Below are 22,872 nucleotides of genomic sequence, written 5' to 3'. Positions count from 1 at the left end.
TGGGAAAAGTTCTTGAAAACCAAGAACAGTATGGTCTAGACAGAAAGCCAGATCTTACAAATCTGGACAAAAAAGTGGACCATCAAGAAGTAGGATATCATCCCAAGCATCGAGTACATCTCGAAGCACAGGAAGAACACCTACGAAGAAAACTTTCAGAAGAGCTCATACTCGAGCAAATGAAAGTTTCAAGGATTGTAATTGCTGGACATGTAGAGCAAGACGTCATATCTCAACCAACTGTCCAGAAAATGAAAAAAGAGATATTAAACGCTTCGATCCAACCCCGGATATTGAAGAAGTAGTTTATTACCAAGATCTTATTCAGGTATACCGATTTGAGGACATTGCTTCAGATGAAAGTATATATGAAGAAGAAGAGGTCTTAAGTCAGGGAGAATCTGATGGAACAGAATCGGAATCTGACTGAGAACGAGGTGTTTCGACACGAAACACATGAAGATTTGTCTGGGTTTTTCAGTCAGACAACAATATCTAATAATATGGTCCAAAGGATCATGAGAGAAAATCCTAGTCTACAGATATATCAAGGATTCTCTGCAGGACATGTAGAAAAGTTCTTAGGAAGTCTTGCCTAAGAAACAGAAAGCATCATCTAATCTATAAAGTTTCTAGAAGGGAAATGGCAATCCCAATGGAACTTATAGGAAATAGAATGGAGATGTAGTTAATTTCTTCCGAAGAAATTAAGGAGGAATTACAAAAATTCAAGATAGAAGTAGCAAGGACTATGTCCTGCATTCATATCGGAGCAATCCAGATTATGATAAAGGCTACTTTCAAATAAGGAATAGATTCGCCTATTGATATTGCTATATGCGATAAAAGAATGGGGAGTCTACAAGATTCAATACTGGGAACAATCTCAGGAAATCTCTGCGCAGAAAAGATTGTAGGATTAATCTATCCAAGGATAGCCTACAACCTGACAGATCGAGATTTCAGCCGAGCCTTGACATTACATCAGAATTTCAAGGAAAAAAGGCTAATGAAAGAGGGTAATAGACCATATTCTATTACTTATCAGATTTCATATGCTCTATCTAATACACATCATTCCGAGTTGTTTATTAGAAATGAATTCATTGAAATACCTGAGATATTCGAAAAAGTTGCTCAGGCAATTTATCCAGAACGAGTTGAGTTTCCTTTAATACAGGAAACAGATATCCAAATACAAGACAAACCGATTCTACAAAAGAATCAAAGTCCTAAATTGGAATCAAGAAGACTATCTTTTCAAAAAGATAGAATAACAAGTTATAGGTGGGGAAAAACACCTATCCAAGAAATCCCGTAGGAGCCGAAAAGTTTTTCAACCATGGGAAAGCTCAGATGCCCAGAAGGATGGAAGGAAGTAGAAATAGTATTTGATATTACGAAGCAAAGGAATCAATTTCTTTGTAATTCAATATACTATTTGGAACAACCTATGATAGGAACTTACCAAGGACTGATTAATATCGGAGAATTGGAAGTTCATATTCAAGGGATTCCAGGGAAAAAATCAGACCGCCTGATTCTTGGACTAGAGTTTCTCGAGGAACACAAACCTTGGAAACGACTAGAGTATGGAATGAAGTTTATGGCAGATGATAAGATGTGCAAAATCCAATGACCACAAGTCCATTCTCCATATACATTCCAGTAGGAATGTTATATGAACAATATAAGGCAGAATATTTTGCTGCTTATATTGATTCAGGTGCTGGAATCTGTACAGCAAAACGATGAGTTTTTTCCAAATAATTTGGAAGAATAATTACCAAAGATTGCTGGAAGAGATTTTTCCAGAATAATCTTAATCTTATGTAAAGGGATTAAGATGACTTAAATCATGATTGGCGGTGCTGGACAAACACCTTGGTACAAGGTAAAAACACCACCAATTTATTTTCATGATACAAGAGCTGACATATTGTTAAGAAATAATTTCCTACAAATGTTCAACTCCTATACTCAAGAAAATGAGACTAGACGATTAGTGTTCACAACACCCTATAATCACAAAATCATAGTCCAGAGACTACGAGAGGCATTTTACAGAAAATTGCCGATCCAGTTTCGCAGCAAGCGTGGTGATTCAGGACAACTTCTGAACCCAAAAATGAAGGATTCTAGACAGTTTTGAGAAACAATGCTCCAGTTAAGAGCAGACAAAGTACTCCAACCAGAAGATATAGAATTCCTGAAGATAACTCTATAAACGAATGAAGTAGAGTTTGAATCCAGGGTATCATTGGAAGATGTCAAGAAGAGGATCAAAGAAAATTACAATGAAGATCCCTTGGCATGGTGGGACAGAAATCAACTCAAAGCTTGCCTAAAAATTAAGGAAGGCAAAGAGTATGAATTTGTCCGTTGCAAGCCTATCCCAATGAATATAATTGATCAAAAGGATATGCAGATTATAATCAAGGAACATTTGGACCTTGGTTTGATCAAAGCAGGTATGTCACCAAATAGCAGTCCAGGTTTTCTAGTAAGAAATCATGGTGAGATAAAACGAGGAAAACCCAGATTAGTTGTTAATTATCAAGAAATTAATAAGATTCTGGAGTTTGATGGGTATTTTATATCTAGTAGAGAACACTTGATTAGTTGCATACGCAACGCCAAGATATTCTCTAAGTTTGACTGCAAGTTCGGATTTTATCAAATTCGGATGTATGAAGAAAGCAAGAAATTCACATCTTTCTTCACACCGCAAGGACATTATATCTGGGAAGTTTTACCGATGGGATTGGCTAATTCACCGCAGATATTTCAAAGAAAGATGGATAATCTTTTTAAAGATTATTTTAAATTTATGTTTGTCTATATTGATGATGTTTTAATAGCATCTAAAAATATGGAAGAACATGTCAAACATTTAGAAATTTTCTCTGATATTTGCAAAAAGGAAGGACTGATTTTATCTGAAAAGAAAGCAGTCATCGCCACAAGAAAGATCGAATATCTAGGAATAGAAATCGATGAGTCTGGAATAATTTTGCAGGATCATATAGTTGAAAAAGTGCAAAATTTTCTGAACGAGTTAAAAGAAAAGAAACAACTTCAAAGTTTTCTGGGAGTTGTTAATTTTGCTGGGATGTTTATTAAAAACCTAGCAAAACACAGGAAGGTGTTCAGTCCATTATTGAAAAAATAAGCAAGATTTATATGGACAAAAGAACACATAGAAGGACTTATCTATTTAAAGGAGATTTGTAAAAATCTTCCAAAAATGGCTATTCCTCAATATGAAGATGATCTGATATTATATACCGATGCCAGTGATCATTGGTGGGCAGGCAGTTCTTACTAAGCTCACACCAGATGGAGAACAACCATGCAGATATTGTAGTGGTTTATTCTCAGATGCAGAAGCCATCAGATGGCATATCAATGAGAAGGAATTTTATGCAGTGAAAAAGGCTTTTGAAAAATGGCCATTATTTTTACTTGCAAAGAAATTTACTTTGAAAGTTGATAACACACAGGTAAAAGCTTTCTTAAGGAATAGAATTGAGTCTAAACCTGACAAGACCAGATTATTAAGATAGCAGGCACTATGTCAGAATTATATTTTTGATATTGTGATAATAAAATCTCATGAAAATATTCTTGCAGATTTTTTAACAAGAGATGGACAGCAGTGATATCGATGTCATCATCAAGATGCAGAGGCATTTGAGAGAACATCTTGAAATGCTTCAAAACGAGTTTAACAAGCTGGTCTTAAACGCAGAAGTTGCGGGAAGACTACAACAAGCCGATAAGAGAGTTGTCTCTGATCGAATTACAGGATGTTTACAGGCTTATACTCAGTTATAGTCTGTAACACAAAAGCATATCCTCCAAGACATTGAGAAGCCATTGGTTTCTCAAATGGAGAGTTTTCGAGTACAGAACTCTATATCTGGAGCCGGGGATTCAAATACCCCTAGCACAAGTGTTAAGTCGGGATCATCTCCAGTTGAGTCGGCTGAAACAAAAATTGAGACTCCTGATCCTTATCTTGAGTCATCAAGTCAACCCTTCACATCGGGGATTGAAGAGGGAGATATCAACCTTAGGCCTCGTACTGACAAAGGCAAATCTAAGGTTGGTACTAATGAAGTTGCAATTTCTCCATTTCAGGTTTACCAACAGAACTAGGAGAAATTAAAAACAAGAGTTGGCATTAACCCATCTACCAATAGGGTAGATGTTTCAGGGAAATATCTTAGGGTATGGATGAAACCTAATTCATATCCCAAGGAGGTCAAAGCCTGGTATGAATTCGGGGCTCTTGCCTCAGTTTATACCACATCACCCAGCTTTCCGGAAATTTCAGGACTACCTAAATGGATTCAGGAAGATGTTCATGAAACTTGGGTGAATAACGATTATTTGTCCAAAGGAGATGTTTTGGAGCTATACTTTTTCAGTGCAGCACCAGAACCAGCAGGAAAAGGCTCACACGAAGCCTTTTATTTCATCAAGTTAAGGAGGCCAGATACAAATATTCAGAAATTTATCAAGGACTCTCCGACAGAAGAAACACCTCTGGTTGCTTCAATAACTGAAGACGATATTTCAACCAGAAGAGCATGGGGTTTATAGGGTCTGTCACACTGAGATGGACAAATTCAAGTTTCCATTTAAGTTTTATCAAAACTTTAAATGGATTGTTCCTGTTAAATACAATGACAGGAAAAACTACAAGTTTTGCAGAAGAAATATTTGAAAAGAAAAGAAATCTTCTGTGGAACAGCAAGCTGCCGGCCAGTAAAGAAACTCGCCGAAAATTCTGTAATATGGCACATATAGGAAGATGTTCAGAAAATATCTGCCTTGAATGCCAGAATCAGAAAGAACCGGAGTTCGGTAAAGGATTCAAACCGAGATCTGATCGGAAACATTTTACCGAAATAAGGACAAGTGGGGAAGGACCACAATCACATTTTCCTCGAGGATACAAAAAGCCAAAGATTCCTCGACAAAGTTAAAAGTGGACATGTGATCAACCCACTAACCAAAAAAAAACCCACCATATGAGTGGAAGGCAAGGACCACCAATAATCGGTGGAAAAAGACAAAGAACATTGGATTCCTTATCTTTAAAGATAAAGGAAATCTGATAAACAGACAAGAAAACTGGACCCAAAATTCATACTATAAATAAGGGTAAATGGGAACCAGTAAACCACAGCAGAAAGAAACCTAAAGAAAATGTATTACACATATCTAAAGGTTTTAAAGAGAAGAATCAAGAAAAATAGGGATCAGCTGGAAGCTTTTAGATGGTTAGTTCAACATTTCAAAGAAAAAGGAAATGAGATTACAACAGATATCCTACAAACTCATCTCTACTAGTATCTCGGAGAGATAGAAGAATATGAGAAGTTGATTTCTAGATTGATAATCTAGAAAAAGACATTTCAAGAAAGGACCATCTCAAAGGACCACTCAACCACTACATGGTCCATGTACAAGCTGTAAAGGCTTATCAAGATTTGGAATCCGAATTTCAAAACCGAAGAAGCCTTCTATAAATAAGTAAGGAAGGAAGAAGTGAAGATTATCGAGCATTTTCTTAATTTCTTTCAACAATAAATTGTAATATTTTCTCTTTCTAGTTTATGTGTTTTTCTAGTTCGGCTACTATAAGTAGCTAAACACGTTTCTCCTCATTTTTTTCAATCTAATAATAAATGTTTGTGTTTGAATAAAGAAATCTTTGCTCTAGCCCCTCTCATGTATTATTTTCAAAATTATATCTTTTATTGTACATCCCTAAGGTAGGAAACGAATTAGGATTGTGTCAAGTATTGCTGAAGGAATCTGCGTCGGTAACCATCGGTTGTGATCGCGTGGTTGGACTGTGAGGAGCAGTTCGTAAAATACGATAGGATATAACCCGGTGGTACTCTGGTCAAAGAGATAAAAGATTTAATTTATCTTACGGAAGCATAATGTGCCTTATATTTTAAAAAAAAAATCAATTATTAAAATATAGGTTTGAAGGATATTTTAGAGAATTGGGTATTAAAACCAAAGTTGATAAAAATTGGGTACTGAATCCCAAGTTGTCCTAAAAACATTTTCTGACACCTCCACCGCAAAACTGAGACCCAATCATCCGAGAGATCGCATGACTCACCCCATGCAGCTGTCTCTGCCATTCTTCGATTATAAACAACTGAATCCTCCGCTTTCCAACACACACAATTTCGCATGCAAAGCCCTAATTAAGATCCCGGATCTGTAATAAAATCTAATCTTCTACATACAAAGGATCCCTGAAATGGGCGATTACATTGGGCTGGAGAGCTGCGTCGATCTCAAACCCGACGTGGAGCCGTCGCACGGCGGCGCTACCAATATCCGACGGAGCGGGGGAAGGCGGGGAGCGGTGGGCAAGGAGTACCCACCGCCGATCCCATCGCTAGCGAGTACCGAGCAGCTGCCGTCGTGGGTGATGCACAAGTACTACACCGGCGATGGGAGGCTGATAATCACCGAAGAGAAGGTGAAGCGCCACGAGTATTTGCAGGCACACCGTTCCGATGGCCGACTCACGCTCGATCTGGTGCCGTTAGACGACGCCGTTGAAGGGGACCAGGAGGAGAAATTGGGCGAGGGAATTAGAGGCGGGGATGAAGAGATGGATGATCCGACGGTGGAGCGTAGTAAGTATAACAATATTGGGATAAAAGTAAAACCTTGTGGCGGATTTGAGGTTCACCTGCTGCCTTTTTCGAGGCCTGTTCGTACAGCGTAATCCCCCAAATTTTCTTTTTTTTTTTAAAAAAAAAATTAGTTTAATGTTTGTATATTTGATAAATAATAAATAAGTTAAAATTATTATTATGAATAAATTTTTCATGAGACGATTTTATTTATATACTTTCGTGAGATAAGATAACTTGATTTGTATTTAATAAGTAATATTTTTAAGTTTTAAATCTTTATTATTAAAAATCTGTCACACGAAAATTGATTTGTGTGATAATCTAAAACTCATGGTAGATTTATTGATTGTGTGTTCCGCTTATTAATAATGATAACATAAATGACATATTACAACTTTATATATTATTTTTTCTTATAAGCTTACTAAATTGTCTCTTAATTTCGAATACAATTGATAAAATAAGTTAAAAATATAATGACAAAAATTTGCATGAGACGATCTCACATTCTTATTTGGGTCATCCATGAAAAATTATTACTTTTTATGCTAAAAATATTATTTTTTTATTGTCAATATTGATATAGTTGACCTGTCTCACAGATAAAGATTCATGAGATTATCTCATAAGAAACATACTCATATTTATTATCTCCGAATTTATTAATTAATATATCATATCAAATTTAATTAAACAAAAAAAAAAAAACAAAAAAAGCTCGACTTATTGAATAACCGCCATCGAGAGGCTGGTGAATAAAATTGTTGGTATACCAATATGTGGCATGAAATTCTATTTTCCCATTAAAAATCTGAAATTTATTTAGACAGCTGGGCACCCTAAAATTGTCAACGTGGCTTGAACTAGGACCAACTTTTTCATTAGGATTTTTTCTTAAAAAAAAGAAATTTTGTTTGTTTCACTTGATTCTATATTTTTGGTATAATAATGATTATATTAGTCATTTTCATTTTAAAGTATATACAAGCTCAATTCATTTTAAAATTATTAAACGAGCTTTTTTTCATTGTTCGTGTAGGCTTCTCATTTTATAGTTTTTCAATGACTTTTTTTACATTCGAATTTCATTGTGGGATAATGCAAGTTATTATTGTACACTCAAGAGCAAACAAACTAGTCGAGATCTAGTTAGACATAAACGAGCTGAGTTCGAACTCGCGAACAGGCTTGCGAGCTTACGAGCCGAATATTTTTAAGATCAATCTCGATTCAATAAACTTAACGAACGACGAGCTGTGAGTAGCTCGTTAGTGGCTTGATTCATTTCTATTATAATAAGATTGAAGATTTCTACGTTGATATGAGATTTTGGAGAATGTCCATAAATAAATTCAAAGGATTTATTTCCAAAGTGAATAAATAGCATACCATTGTGAAGATACGTGAGTTTCATTGCACAACAAGTAATATCAGAGCTAATTTGAGATCGGGCTATATGGGTGGAATCCTCGGATATTTAAACGAAGAAAGTGAGGATCCCCAGTAAATCCGTGATGAGATCGTGGTAGGAAGTGCTACAAATATTTCACGTAAGACGTGTGCTCCCAATGCGGCGTAGAGGAGTGGCCTCGAGGATAGATAAATGTGATTGAGTTGATGTCTGACCATAATGATGGTCCTTTTGTTTGAGGGGATAATTGTTGGGAATGAAACCAAAGTCTCACATTAGAAATACCTTAAGGAAACCATGAGTTTATAAGATGTAAGATATTTCATTGATATGAAGTCTTTTGGATAAAGTTAAAAATAAATCCATGAGTGTTTATGCCTAAAATGGACAATATTATATCATTATGTGAGTTTCATTGCATAAAAAAATTCAACACAACATGCGAGCTAGAATCAGCTCCACTACAATAATAAAAACTAATGACTCTTGGCATTCGTTGCGTGCTTGTACAGTTTTTTTTATAAAAGATTTGGTTTATATTTAAACTAGGGTCAGACTGTAATCGAGAAAAATGGTGAGGGATTAAACTTGCTTAGTTTCAGTGATCTTCGTAGGTATTTTCATATTTACTTGGATTGTGATATACAATTGACCTCTTCAACTGTTCGAAATTTGAATCAAATTTAGAGTTTGAATAAAAATTATGTCTCATGAATGTGAGAGTGTCTTTTAACTCTCCACATTCTTGAGTTAGTTGTGACTCATTATTGTGGAAGTGTCTTTTGACTTTCCACATTCTTGAGTTAATTGAAGAGTTTTGACTCTTCATATTTTTGAGTTAATGAGAAGATTAATTGAGTTAATTAATCTTGCATGACTCTTGGTGTGCATTTTGGGGCTTATAAATAGTTTGTTCATTTTCTCATTTCAAACTTATGAAAATCTTATCTCTTTCAAGTATTCTCTTACATTTCATATTGTTAGCTTTCATTTGGCCTCCGTTAAATCTCGATGATAAAGTAAATGTACGTTTTCAGTTCGCCTGTAGTAGTGTCTCGTGCTAAGTCACTGCTGGTTGTTCCGTTGTAACCTGGAAAACAGACATCCAAGACGATCTTCGAAGCACATATAGGAGGGGACGAATCTGTTTTAAGGACATTGTACTTCGTACAGGCCTCAGTTTGGTTTATTTTAAGTTTTTCTCTACTATTTTATTCACTGTATTGATCGCTGGTTTTCTTTATTAAAATCTTTATGTACTGCAACATTCGATATATTGTGCAACATCAACGTCTTCGGGTCACTCTATGTTATTCCTGAAGTGACGTTGTTATGCATTTTAATACAGCATTAAAGATGTGAATAAACTAAGTTGTCCATAAGTTACTCAGAGATCGATTGAATAAAAGATTGTTTGAGATCAGTTGTTCGTTAAGATACACAAATCAACCTCAAATTTTTCAATATTCGGCTTGTTAACACGTGAACAAAGTTCTTCGATAGACGTGAACAAGTTCGTCGATAGACTCACGAGTCAACTCTTAGATAAAAATAAATAAAATATTTATATTTGATTTACAGATTTTAATTTTTACTTATAACAAATATAAATATAGAAAATTATATTAAATTTATTACAAATTTAAATAAGAATATTATTATTTTCTCTAAATATATAATTTAATTTTTATTGAATTTAATGATTGCTTTAATTTATGTTTTATATATCTTAAGCTCATTTAGGTTTGATAAAATTTCGAATAAGCTTGTGAGTCAAGAAAATATTAAAGCTCGAATCGATGATGAACGAGTCAAACTCAAGCATTCAAGAATTCAGATCAGCTTGATTCAATTACATCCTTACACAATATGCGTAATTGATTATCTGATAGATACATATTTTTTATTATATTATAAATTCATCTATATATCTTATGGTTTTTTTTCTATTTTTATAATTTTGTTTTTTGTATAGTTGTTGCTAAATTTAATAAGTTCCCGCCTAAATGACATTCTAAAAAAAGAACTAAACGAAAAATGTGGTAATATATATTATAATAAATGTCTAAATATATTCAATTCATTATTAAAACTGTATATTAATGTATGTGTGTATAATTGCTTGAAAATTGAATCTCTCGTAGAAATTACAAACCAAATTAAATTACATTTCAAATTTCAAATCCAGAAATTAAATTTTATTCTGAGAATTATAAACCAAATTCAAATTGTTACTCAAAATTTAAATATGAATTCTGAAAATTTGAAACATGTTTCAAAAATTGTATTGAAATCATTTTGTTAATTTAAAATTAATGACACACATATATATAGATATTATAAGGTTATTATAATTAAAAAATTTCATCAATATTTTAGATGAACTAATTTTTAATTTTATTTTATTTTTGAGATTTAATATATTTATTTCAATGATAGTATAAATTATTTTTCACTTCAATATATTAACTTTAATCTTAGACCAACAATTCCCGAATTGTTATAGATGATTAAAAAATAATCGTATGTCAATTTAACATAAACTACCATTTTTATTATTTTTTTATTCATGCAAAATAATATAAACAAAGAAAAATTGTTAATTAACATATTTAGAATTAAAATATATGTATGGAATTTGACATGCTCAACATGCAAATTTTGTTAGTTAAATTATTTCAAGACCAAAATTGATTATGGAGTTGTACAGTAGGCTATTGTTAATAATCTTTGTTAAATAAATTTATATTAAATATCAATTACTATTTTTTTAATACTTTAATACATTTATCTTGTGGGTTATCATTATAAATGTTTCTTTTAAAATTAGTTCCATTTATTTTAATTATTTTTTGTTGTAAATATTTAAACAGAAAATATGGATTTGAGAGCCAGAGTATCTCAACAATTTAGTTTTCATGGTTCAGTCAAGTTGCTGATTCCAACATCAATATCTATGTTAAGTGATATTAGAAATGGTATGATTTCTTTTAATTAAATAAAGTACATTATCTCCAACATATCATTCTCTTATATTATGCAATGACACTAGATTGATAGTGACAAGGCTCGGAAACCATGTTTTGAAAGGAAAATTCTTACTGGAAGTAATTCAGGTCATAAAGTGCTTATTCCAAGAATGTCATTGATGTCTTCTGATCTAAGGCTTCCTTTTAAATTTCAACGAAGACAGTATTCTTTGATTGTATCATATGAAATGAGAATCAACAAAAGTCAGGGACAATCATTGTCTCATTTATGACTTTTCTTGAAGAACTCTGTTTTTAGTCATGGTCAGTTGTACGTTGCTGTATCCAGAGTTACGAATCCTAAGGGTTTAAAAATTCTGATATGTGATAGTGATAGCAACCCGAAAAATTCAACGACAACTGTTGTATTTAAGGAAGTTTTTCAATATTTGTAATTTATTTTTTTTTCTAATTGTATGATTAGTTTATTTGTATTTTAATTTAAACTATTTATTGAAATTAAAACCACAATAAAAGTTTGTATCATGTTTATCATTTTATTTTGTTACAGTTATTGTTTTCTACATAATACATAAATTTAAATGTGAATACAATATAATTGATAAACACATTATGTCATTCATTGTCTAATACAAGTGTGATATTAATTTTCTGTCGAAATACAAAAATAGCTCTTTTATTCAGTGTTTCATTGTTAAGATATATATGTATATGAAAACAATAAACATTTCACTTTGATAGCGATATAGAGAAAGTAAACAAATTATCATGCATATTAATTTTAATAATTAATTATATAAAATAATTGTCTGTGCATCACACGGGTGAAAAATTAGTTAATACATAAAACTAGTAACCTTCAGATTTGTGGCATATTTTCATATTTACAACGACCATCAGAATCCTTAATTCAAAAACACATGTAAATGAGATATATATCGAGAATTTGAAGCATGGGGAATCTAAACATTTGAACAATAATGGGTAACTTACTTATCAGTACCCGAATCTTCAAAAATTTGTTTTCAATACCCAGTTTCCCAAAATACCCCTCAACCCATTTTTAAGTAATTGATTTTTTCTTTTTAAAATAATGGTCCATCATGCTTCCGTAAAATAAATTAAATCTTATACCTCTTTGACCGGAGTACCAACGGGTTATATCCACTGTATTTTACGAACTGCTCCTCACAGTCCAACCACGCGATCGCAACCGATGGTTACTGACGCAGATTCCTTCAGCAGCACTTGGCACAACTCTAATTCGTTTCCTACCTTAGAGTGTACAGTAGAAAATAAAATTTTGAAAATAATACATGAGAGAGGCTAAGAGCAAAGATCTCTTTATTCAAACACACGCATTTATTAATACATTGAGATCTCCTGTAGAGGAGAAGGAACTTGTTTAGCTACTGATAGTAGCTGAACTTGCTAAACACATAAACTAGAAAGAAAAACTATTACAATTTATTGTAGAAAGAAATGAGAAAAATGTTCGATGATCTTAACTTCTTTCTTCCTGCCTTATTTATAGAAGGCTTCTTCAGATTTAAACTTCGGATTTAAAATCTTCATAAACCTTTACAGCTTGCTCATGGACCATGTAGTGGTTGAGTGGTCCCTTGATATGTTCATGTCTTTTTCTAGATTATTAATCTAGAAATTAATTTATCATCTTCTTTTACCTCTCCGAGATAATAGTAACGATGAGTTTGTAAGAGATCTACGGTAATCTCATCTCCTTTTTCCTGGAAACGTTGGACTATCCATTTAAGAGAATCCGCCTCTTTTCTCTTATACTTGATTCTTCTTTTTAAAACCTTTAGATATGTGTAATACATTTTCTTTAGGTTTCTTTCTGATGTGGTTTACTGGTTCCCATTTACCCTTATTTATAGTATGATGCTTGGGTCCAGTTTTTTTGTCTTTTTATCAGATTTCCATTATCTTTAAAGATAAGGAATCCAATGTCGTTTGTCATTACCCACTTATTATTGGTGATCCTTGTTCTTTTTCCACCGATTATTGGTGGTCCTTGAATTCCACTCATATGATTTTTCACGTGGTGGTCCTTCTTTTCTTGGTGGGATGATCACATGTTTCTTTTAACTTTGTCGAGGAATCTTTGGCTTTTTGCTTCCTCGAGGAAAATGTGATTGTGGTCCCTCCATGCTTGTCCTTGTTTCGGTAAAATGTTTCCGATCAGATCTCGGTTTGAAACCTTTACTGAACTCCGGTTCTTTCTGATTCTGGCATTCAGGACAGATGTTCTCTAACCATCTTCCTACATGTGCCATATTGCAGAATTTCCGACGAGTTTCTTTACTTGCCGGTAGCTTGCTGTTCCACAGAAGATTTCTTTTCTTTTCAAATATTTCTTCTGCAAAACTTGTGGTTTTTCCTGTCATTGTATTTAACAGGAACGATCCATTCAAAGTGTTTTGATAAAATTTGAATGGAAACTTGACTTTGTCCAACTCAGTGAGACAGACTCATAAACCTCATGCTCTTCTAGTTGAAATATCGTCTTCAGTTATTGAAGCAACCAGGGGTTTTTCTTCTGTCGGAGGGTCCTTGATAAATTTCTGAATATTTGTATTTGGCCTCCTTAACTTGATGAAATGAAAGGCTTCATGTGAGCTTTTTCCTGCTGGTTCTGGTGCTGCACTGAAAAAGTATAGCTCCAAAACATCTCATCTGGACAAATAATCATTATTCGCCCAAGTTTCATGAACAGCTTCCTGAATCCATTTAGGTAGTCCTGAAATTTCTGGAAAGCTGAGTGAGGTGGTATAAACTGAGGCAAGAGCCCCGAATTCATACCAGACTTTGACCTCCTTGGGATATGAATTAGGTTTCATCCAATATCCTATGATATTTTCCTAAAACATCAACCCTATTGGTAGCTGGGTTAATGCCAACTCTTGTTTTTAGTTTCTCCCAGTTCTGTTAGTAAACCTGAAATGGAGAAATTGCAACTTCATTAGTACCAACCTTAGATTTGCCTTTATTAGTACGATGCATAAGGTTGATCTCTCCCTCTTCCATCCCCGAGGTGGAGGGTTGACTTGAGTCTCAATTTTTGTTTCAGCCGACTCATCTGGAGATGATCACGACTTAACACTTGTGCTAGGGGTATTTGAATCCCCTGGTCCAGGTATAGAGTCATGTACTCGAAAACTCTCTATTTGGGAAACCAATGGCTTCTCAATGCCTTGGAGGATAGGCCTTTGCGTTACAAACCATAACTGAGTATAAGCCTGTAAACATCCTGTAATTCGATCAGAGACAACTCTCTTATCGGCTTGTTGTAGTCTTCCCGCAACTTCTGTGTTTAAGACCAACTTGTTAAACTCGTTTTGAAGCATTTCAAGGTGTTCTCTCAAATGCCTCTGCATCTTGATGATGGCATCGATATCACCGCTGTCCATCTCTTGTTAAAAAATCTGCAAGAATATTTTCATGAGATTTTATTATCACAATATCAAAAATATAATTCTGACATAGTGCATGCCATCTTAATAATCTGGCCTTCTCAGGTTTAGACTCAATTCTATTCCTTAAGAAAGATTTTATCCTGTGTGTTCTCAACATTCAAAGTAAATTTATTTGCGAGTAAAAATAATGGCCATTTTTCAAAAGCCATTTTTACTGCATAGAATTCCTTCTCGTTGATATGCCATCTGATGGCTTCTGCATCTGAGAATAACACACTGCAATATCTGCATGGTTGTTCTCCATCTGGTGTAAGCTTAGTAAGAACTGACTGCCCACCAATGATCACTGGCATCGGTATATAATACCAGATCATCTTCGTCTTGAGTAATAGCCATTTTTGGAAGATTCTTACAAATCTCCTTTAAATAGACAAGTCCTTCTGTGTGTTCTTTTGTCCACATAAATCTTGCATTTTTTTTCAATAATGGACTGAACACCTTCCTGTGTTTTGCTAGGTTTTTAATAAACATCCCAGCAAAATTAACAACTCCTAAAAAAATTTGAAGTTGTTTCTTGTCTTTGAGACTTTCTGGAAAATTCTGCACTTTTTCGACTATGTGGTCTTGCAAAATTATTCCTGACTCATCGATTTCAATTCGAGGAATTTAATATTTCTTGTTGCAATGACTGCTTTTTTTTCAGATAAAACCAGTCCTTCTTTTTTACAAACCTTAGAGAAAATCTCCAAGTATTTAACATGTTCATCCATATTTTTAGATGCTATTAAAACATCGTCAATATAAACAAACATAAATTTAAAATAATCTTTAAAAAGATTATCCATTTTTCTTTGAAATATCTGGGATGAATTAGCCAATCCCATTGGTAATACTTCCCAAATATAATGTCCTTGAGGTGTGGAGAAAGCTGTGAATTTCTTGCTTTCTTCCTGCATCCGAATTTGATAAAATCCAGACTTACAGTCGAACTTAGAGAATATCTTGGCATTGCGAATGCAACTAATCAAATGTTCTCTACTAGGTATAAAATACCCATCAAACTCCAGAATCTTATTAATTTCTTGATAATTAATAACTAATCTGGGTTTACCTCGTTTTATCTCACCATGATTTCTTACCAGAAAACCTGGACTGCTATATGGTGACATCCCTGCTTTGATTAAACCAAGGTCCAAATGTTCCTTGATTATAATCAGCATATCCCTTTGATCAATGATATTCATTGGGATAGGCTTGCAACGGACAAATTCATACTCTTTGCCTTCTTTAATTTTAAGGCAAGCTTTGAGTTGATTTCTGTCCCACCATGCCAAGGGATCTTCATTGTAATTTTCTTTGATCCTTTTCTTGACATCTTCCAATGATACCTTAGATTCGAACTCTACTTTATTCATTTGTAGAGTTATCTTGAGGCACTCTATATCTTCTGGTTGGAGTACTTGATCTGCTCTTAACTGAAGCATTGTTTCTCCAAATCGTCTAGAATCCTTCATTTTTGGGTTCAGAAGTTGTCCTGAATCACCAAAATAAATTGGTGGTCTCTTTACCTTATGCCAAGGTGTTTGTCCAGCACCGCCAATCATGATTTCAGTCATCTTAATTCTTTTACATAGAATTAAGATTCTTCTGGAAAAATCTCTTCCAGCAATCTTTGGTAATTCTTCTTCCAAATTATTTGGAAAAACTCCTCGTTTTGCTGTACATATTCCAGCACCGGAATCAATATAAGCAGCAAAATATTCTGCCTTATATTGTTCATACAACATTCTTACTGGAATGTATATGGAGAATGGACTTGTGGTCATTGTATTTTTCACATTTTATCATCTGCCATAAACTCCATTCCATACTCTAGACGTTTCCAAGGTTTGTGTTCCTCGAGAAACTCTAGTCCAAGAATCAGTCGATCTGATTCTTTCGCTGGAATTCCTTGAATATGAACCTCCAATTCTCTGATTTTGATCAGTCCTTGGTAAGTTCCTATCACAGGTTGTTCCAAATTGTATATTGAATTACAAGGAAATTGATTCATTTGCTTTGTAATATTAAATACTATTTCTATTTCCTTCCACCTTTCTCGGCATCTAAGTTTTCCCATTGTAGAAAAAAATTTCGGCTCCTGTTGGGTTTCTATGACATGCGTTTTTCCCCATGTAATGCCCGAGAATTTTCTTATTGTAATTTGAAATGATTTACTGATAATTGATGTGATTATAGACGGAATGGATCGGAACGGAAAAGCATGAAAGAAGATTGGAATTATGGGAGAGGATGAGCGCGCATATGCGCGAGGTAGGCAGAGAACCTCGCGCAAATGCTCGACCAGGACCCGCGCATATGCGCGAGTATGGCAGAGAACCTCACGCATATGGGCCGAAAGGGGGCGCGCATATGCGCGAGGCTGAGGATTTCAGAATATGCCAAGAAAGTGCCTCGCGCATATACGCCGAAAGAGGTCGCACATATGCGCGAGACGTGTTGCACCAAGATGAAGCCATTTGGTCCTTAACATGCAATATATATATATATATATGTATATATATATATATATGTGTGTGTGTGTGTGTGTGTGTGTGTGTATGTATCAAGCCTTCATTCCCCTCAAACAGAAGAAAGAATCGAGAAAGGTTCAGAGGAATTGCCAGAAATCCTTACGCCTTTTATTTTAGGAATTTGAAGTTTGTGCAAGATCCGCTCGTCAGAATTTCAATCCGACTTCAATACTGTGTTCCTATCGACAAAGACTTCAACTGGACGTAAGTTTTACTACATTTTGTTATGATTTGAAAATATGATATTGAAGGAATCAGATATGATTCATATATGGTGTTCTTGCGATATTAGACATCGTATAATCGAAACCGGATTAAAGAACAGATACCGTATGAAATTGTTATGATTTTTAGAATGAAATTGATTGAGATTTGATATCAGATTTGTATTATTATCGATTATGAGTTGTGGGAATTGATATCAGTTGATTTGTATTGCTGGGTATATTGAGATTGTGCAGTTATGCCGTTGAAACAGAATTAGATTGAATTCTGATTATATCGAGTTTTGATTTGAGTGGTATATTGATATTGTACTCCTCGATATTGTCATTGCCAGATTGAGTAATTGACAGATTCGAATTCAAGACTTCGACAGAACCAGAAACCGACAAAAGAAATGTATAAATCAATGTCGAACCGGGAAGATACGACTCGAGTTTGATTTGACTTGAGTTTCCCAAAAACCACATACTTTACTTTATTACATTGATATTTGCAATTCATGAGATTGATATGCTTAGTCTATTGATTTATAGCATAGCATGTATTGAGTCATGGACGGATGTGCCTAGTCATTGGCGGAGGTGCCAAGTCTTTGGCGGAGATGCCAAGACACTGAATGTTGGTTTATATCGATGTTTGCTTAGGAGCGGACCAGCTTCTATCGCTGAGATTCGGTATATTGTGCCAATGTCCAGGAACCGGGATCCCTAGATTAGAGATGAGTGGAGTCTGAGATGATGAGTCACTAGTTGATTTACAGATTTATATCGATTCATGTCTTTCAGATTTTGATACATGTTATTGATATCTGTTTCATGCTTTTACATCTGTTATATGATTGCATGTACACATTGTTTATACTGGGAATGTATTTCTCACTGGAATTATCCGGCTGTTGTTGTGTTTGTATGTGTGCATGACAACAGGTGGGACAGGATCAGGGTCAAGAAGAGGATGAGAGATTACAGTTAGCGTAGAGATCCGGCCCAGAAATAGATTAGGATTCATTACTTGATATATAGTAGTTGAACCCTAGTTTGACAGAAATGTATTTAGTACAAGACATGTACTTTTACTTTTGATATGTATATCAAATTGATTCCATTATGTTTTTCGCACTTGTATTGTTTTTAAAAAAAAATTAGACCCTATTTATCTTAATTGATTCAATTATTCCCAAAGATTATTAAGAAATGAATTAGCGTCCGGGTCCCCACACCCCATCTGTAACTCGTAATTCTATCTCCCTGAAAAGATAGTCTTCTTGATTCCAATCTAAGACTTTGATTCCTTTGTAGAATCGGTTTGTCTTGTATTTGGATATCTGTTTTCCTGTATTAAAGGAAACTCAACTCGTTCTGGATAAATTGCCTGAGCAAATTTTCCGAATATCTCGGGTATTCAATGAACTCGTTTCTAATAAACAACTCAGAATGATGTGTATTAGATAGAGCATATGAAATCTGATAAGTAATAGAGTATGGTCTATTACCTTCTTTCATCAGCCTTTTTTCCTTGAAATTTTGATGCAATGTCAAGGCTCGGCTGAAATCTCGATCTGCCAGGTTGTAGGCTATCCTTGGATATATTACTCCTACAATTTTTCCTGCACAGAGATTTTTTGAGATAGTTTCCAGTACTGAATCTTGTAGATTCTCCATTATTTTATCGCATATAGCAATATCAATAGGCGAATCTATTCCTTATTTGAAAGTAGCTTTTATCATAATCTGGATGGCTCCGATATGAATCCAGGACATAGTCCTTGCTACTTCTATCTTGAGTTTTTGTAATTCCTCCTTAATTTCTTCGGAAGGAATTAACCGCATCTCCATTCTATTTCCTGTAAGTTCCATCGGGATTGCCATTTCCCTTCTAGAGACTTTATAGATTAGATGATGCTTTCTGTTTCTTAGGCCAAGACTTCCTAAGAACTTTTCTACATGTCCCGCAGAGAATCCTTGATATCTCTGTAGACTAGGATTTTCTCTCATGATCCTTTGGACCATGTTATGGGATATTGTTGTCTGGCTAAAAAACCCAGACAAATCTTCATGTGTTTCGTGTCGAAACACCCCGTCCTCAGTTAGATTCCGATTCTGTTCCATCGGATTCTTCCTGACTTAAGACTTCTTCTTCTTCATATACACTTTCATATGAGGCAATATCCTCGAATCGGTATACCTGTATAAAATCTTAGTAATAACCTGCTTCTTCAATATCCGGGGTTGGATCGAAGTGTTTAGTACCTCTTTTTTCATTTTCTGGACAGTTGGTCGAGATATGACCTCTTGCTCCACATGTCCAGTAATTACAATCCTTGAAACTTTCATTAGCTCTAGTATGAGCTCTTCTGAAAGTTTTCTTCGTAGGTGTTCTTCCTGTGCTTCGAGATGTATTCGATGCTTGGGATGATATCCTACTTTTTGATGATCCACTTCTTTGTCCAGATTTGTAAGACCTGGCTTTCTGTCTAGACCATAATGTTCTTAGTTTCCAACAACTTCTTCCACTTCGAGCATAAGATGAGTTCTGAAACTTTTCCTTTTATGCTTCTGTGGTTTACTTCCAATAATTGTTGGAAGATCATTTTCTTTACAACACAAAGGAGTTCTTTTGTTGATACCCCTTAAGCGTTTGTAATTCTTTTGTAATGCTGTCATATGACACCATTCTACCAATTTTCCTTTAAGGAAAGAGGCTCTTCTTGCCAACGTATCTGGATTACCAGGTACGTATTCTCTTATGAGCATTTCTCTCCAGGGACTTGGCATTTTTGCGAAGAAAAGCTGCATAGCTATATCTTCTTCGACTCCTGAATTCCATCGATATTTAGTGAATAACATAATGTATTCATCCACTAAACATATATCATGTAATTCAAGACCATACAGAGCCTGAGTATATTTCTTCCTCTTCTCTGTATATTGACTGTTAAAATAGTCTACCCATATAAATTGTGCTTTAAATAGGGTAGCCATTTTTTCGGCTATCTCGCTCAGAGATTCTCCGGCCAGGACTGACTCTTTCATTTCTAATGAAGTCATGTCCCAAGCAATTTTCACTGATCCCATAAGACTCATTTCTAAAAATTTAATGAATCCTTCTTTGTTGAGATCAAATGTTCATGCTGCGATTCTCATAGCAGATGTCCAATCATCTATGAGATCTTCTCTGTTTTTGAAATCTAATACATCAAGTTTAAGCATAACCCCGTAAGGATGTATAGGATCTAAAACAGTCTTCCCGTAGGGTGTTTGGTGCAAGGAAATTTGACTTCTCCTTGTCCTTATACCCGCTGGGTGTGATCCTCCACCAGTATGGAAATCAAATTGGGGTTCTCTCATGTTAACATTCTGACATCCGACACTTTCCCTTGGTGGTTCCTGAGTTGATGACCAGATTATAGCAGGTATTTCACCTCCTGCCGTGTTCATCTTTAGATCTACAACTTTGAGATTTGCGAAAGATTATGCCAAATTTTGTAGATCCTCCAGCCCAATCCTTTCCAAAGTTGTCATCAGATTAATTTCTTTTCTGAGACAGATTTAATTAGATTGATCATCTTTTCTTCTTCAGTCAATGGTTTTGACACCACTCTGGCCTTCCCTTGTTGATGTAACAAAGGTTCGGTGCCAAATGATGGTGGTAACCATCCTCCTGAAGTTCTTTTACTAGAACTTGGTTGTTGTTCTAGTTTTTGAATTCTTGTTTCAATATCATTTAATATTCCTAGAATTTCTTCCTGATTTTTAAGGATTTCTTCAACTCGTTGGGGTACAAAGTATAGCATATTGCCATAATTTTGTACTGTTTTCTGGATTTCCCTAAGATCTGAAGAGAGCTTAGAGGAATCTGGCACTATCTCCAGAAACATATTTGTCTGAATCATAAGTTTACCTGAGAATTTACCTGAGGGTGCTGATGCTTCCCTTTCTGCTTTTGATATCTAACAATAGTTAGATGAACTTGTATATATTCCAAAATATTGGAATAGATCTTGTAAATTATTTTTCTCGAACCTAAGTTCGGATTCATAATTTTTTCGAAATTCTCCTCCTCAAACATTCTGTTTCTTTATAAATAATAAATCATGTGTTTGAAATAAATTAACTTTAGACTCTGATACCATTTGATGAAGCGCGGGGATCAATTAAAATCAAATAGGAAATAAGGGTATTTTTGGTATTTTTAAATAAAATTTCTCTTTCCAAATACTAACTTTATTCATTTCATGTACTGATTCCAAATTAACCCAATAATATATCGAGAAGCATTGGGAATCGAAAATTTTGAATAATAACTTTGACCTTACCCGTTTCACAGAGAACCACAATTTCTTAATCCTATATTAACATTTTTTTGCAAAAAAAAAAAAAAGGCCCAAATTTTCAAATTATGAGAAGAATCTTCCATCAAAGAAAGTGAGATTGTTCTTCTATTTAAAGCATGTACAGCGAAGCGAACGATTAAGCCGTACGATGAAGTGTGTGTTTAGTCATCCTCGGCCTCCAATAACTGAGGATATCCCACATCCACTATGAAGTACTTCATGTTATTTCAGATTCGGAAAATTTTGATTTTGTCATAAGGTGTTTAGAACGAGTCATGAGTTGTTTGAAAGAAAGAGTGGATTGGAAGAAGTTGTTGGATACCACAAGAATTTTGGTCAAGACAAAGACGACCAGAATAGCAAAGAAGACCAGAATAATGATCACAAACAAAATATTGAGGTAGGAGAATTATCAAGAAATTCTCATCACCACTATTTTCAAGCCACACAAACCTGGAAGAAGATGTCCAAAATTCAGATAATGATAATATGAAAAAATATTGCTTAAAAAGATAGTCTAAGTAAATAAGATTAATGAAGAATTGCATGCTTCCAAGATTTTACTGAGTGATGTTGATAGCTCGATGGGCAAAAAAAAAAATGATACATTGTTTAATCAAAGGAAAAAAGAAAAATTGTAACGGAAACAAAGATGGAGGAAAAGAAATATGAAGAAAATGTATTGAATTTCCCAAAAAAATGATATTTGAAACAAAATACTACTCGTGTTCAAAGTGGGAAATTAATCATTGCCTCAAGAAATCCACAAAAAAATGTTGGATGCCTAGAGATAAAAAATTTTAGGCGAATGATAGGTACAAAAAAAGTACTAGCATATGGAATCATGTTCATAAGAGAAAGAATGCATTTTATATCAAAGAAAATTCGGTATATGGCAGAAGATCTATGACTACAACGCTAAAGGACCAAAAATATCATCGATGATCATCAACTATAAAACCAAATAGCCAAGAATATATCCTGGGGATTCTTGGCCTCAAAGTTAAGAAACCAACAATACCTTAAATCATCGTTCTTCAACGGTTTAGAGAATCAGCTTAGTTTGAAGTTTGAATTTCAAGGTGAAAAATCTCAACGATATAGATAGAGAGTTCAAAAGCATCCTCAAGTCAGTATTCAAGAAACTAACAATCTTTCTATCCAAATTATCAATTCAATGAACATAAAATTCATACTTCCCTTAAATCAATGAAAAAAGAAAA

At 34.3% G+C, this 22,872-nt stretch overlaps 1 protein-coding gene across 1 annotated transcript in view; it reads right to left on the bottom strand.

The window, feature by feature from the left end:
- Window positions 1-22,872, bottom strand: part of LOC142551422 (heavy metal-associated isoprenylated plant protein 24-like) — a 27,852-nt gene extending 4,980 nt beyond the window's left edge. Inside the window, exon 1 of the mRNA XM_075660658.1 lies at window positions 22,671-22,872. The gene's annotated coding sequence lies outside the window, so the exon portion shown is untranslated. The remainder of the gene's footprint in view (window positions 1-22,670) is intronic.

This window comes from Primulina tabacum, chromosome 7, assembly GCF_025594145.1.
Source record: "Primulina tabacum isolate GXHZ01 chromosome 7, ASM2559414v2, whole genome shotgun sequence".
Lineage (NCBI taxonomy): Eukaryota > Viridiplantae > Streptophyta > Magnoliopsida > Lamiales > Gesneriaceae > Primulina > Primulina tabacum.
The sequence above is the reverse complement of the archived record's forward strand: the minus strand, read 5'-3'. Positions and strand labels throughout refer to the sequence as shown.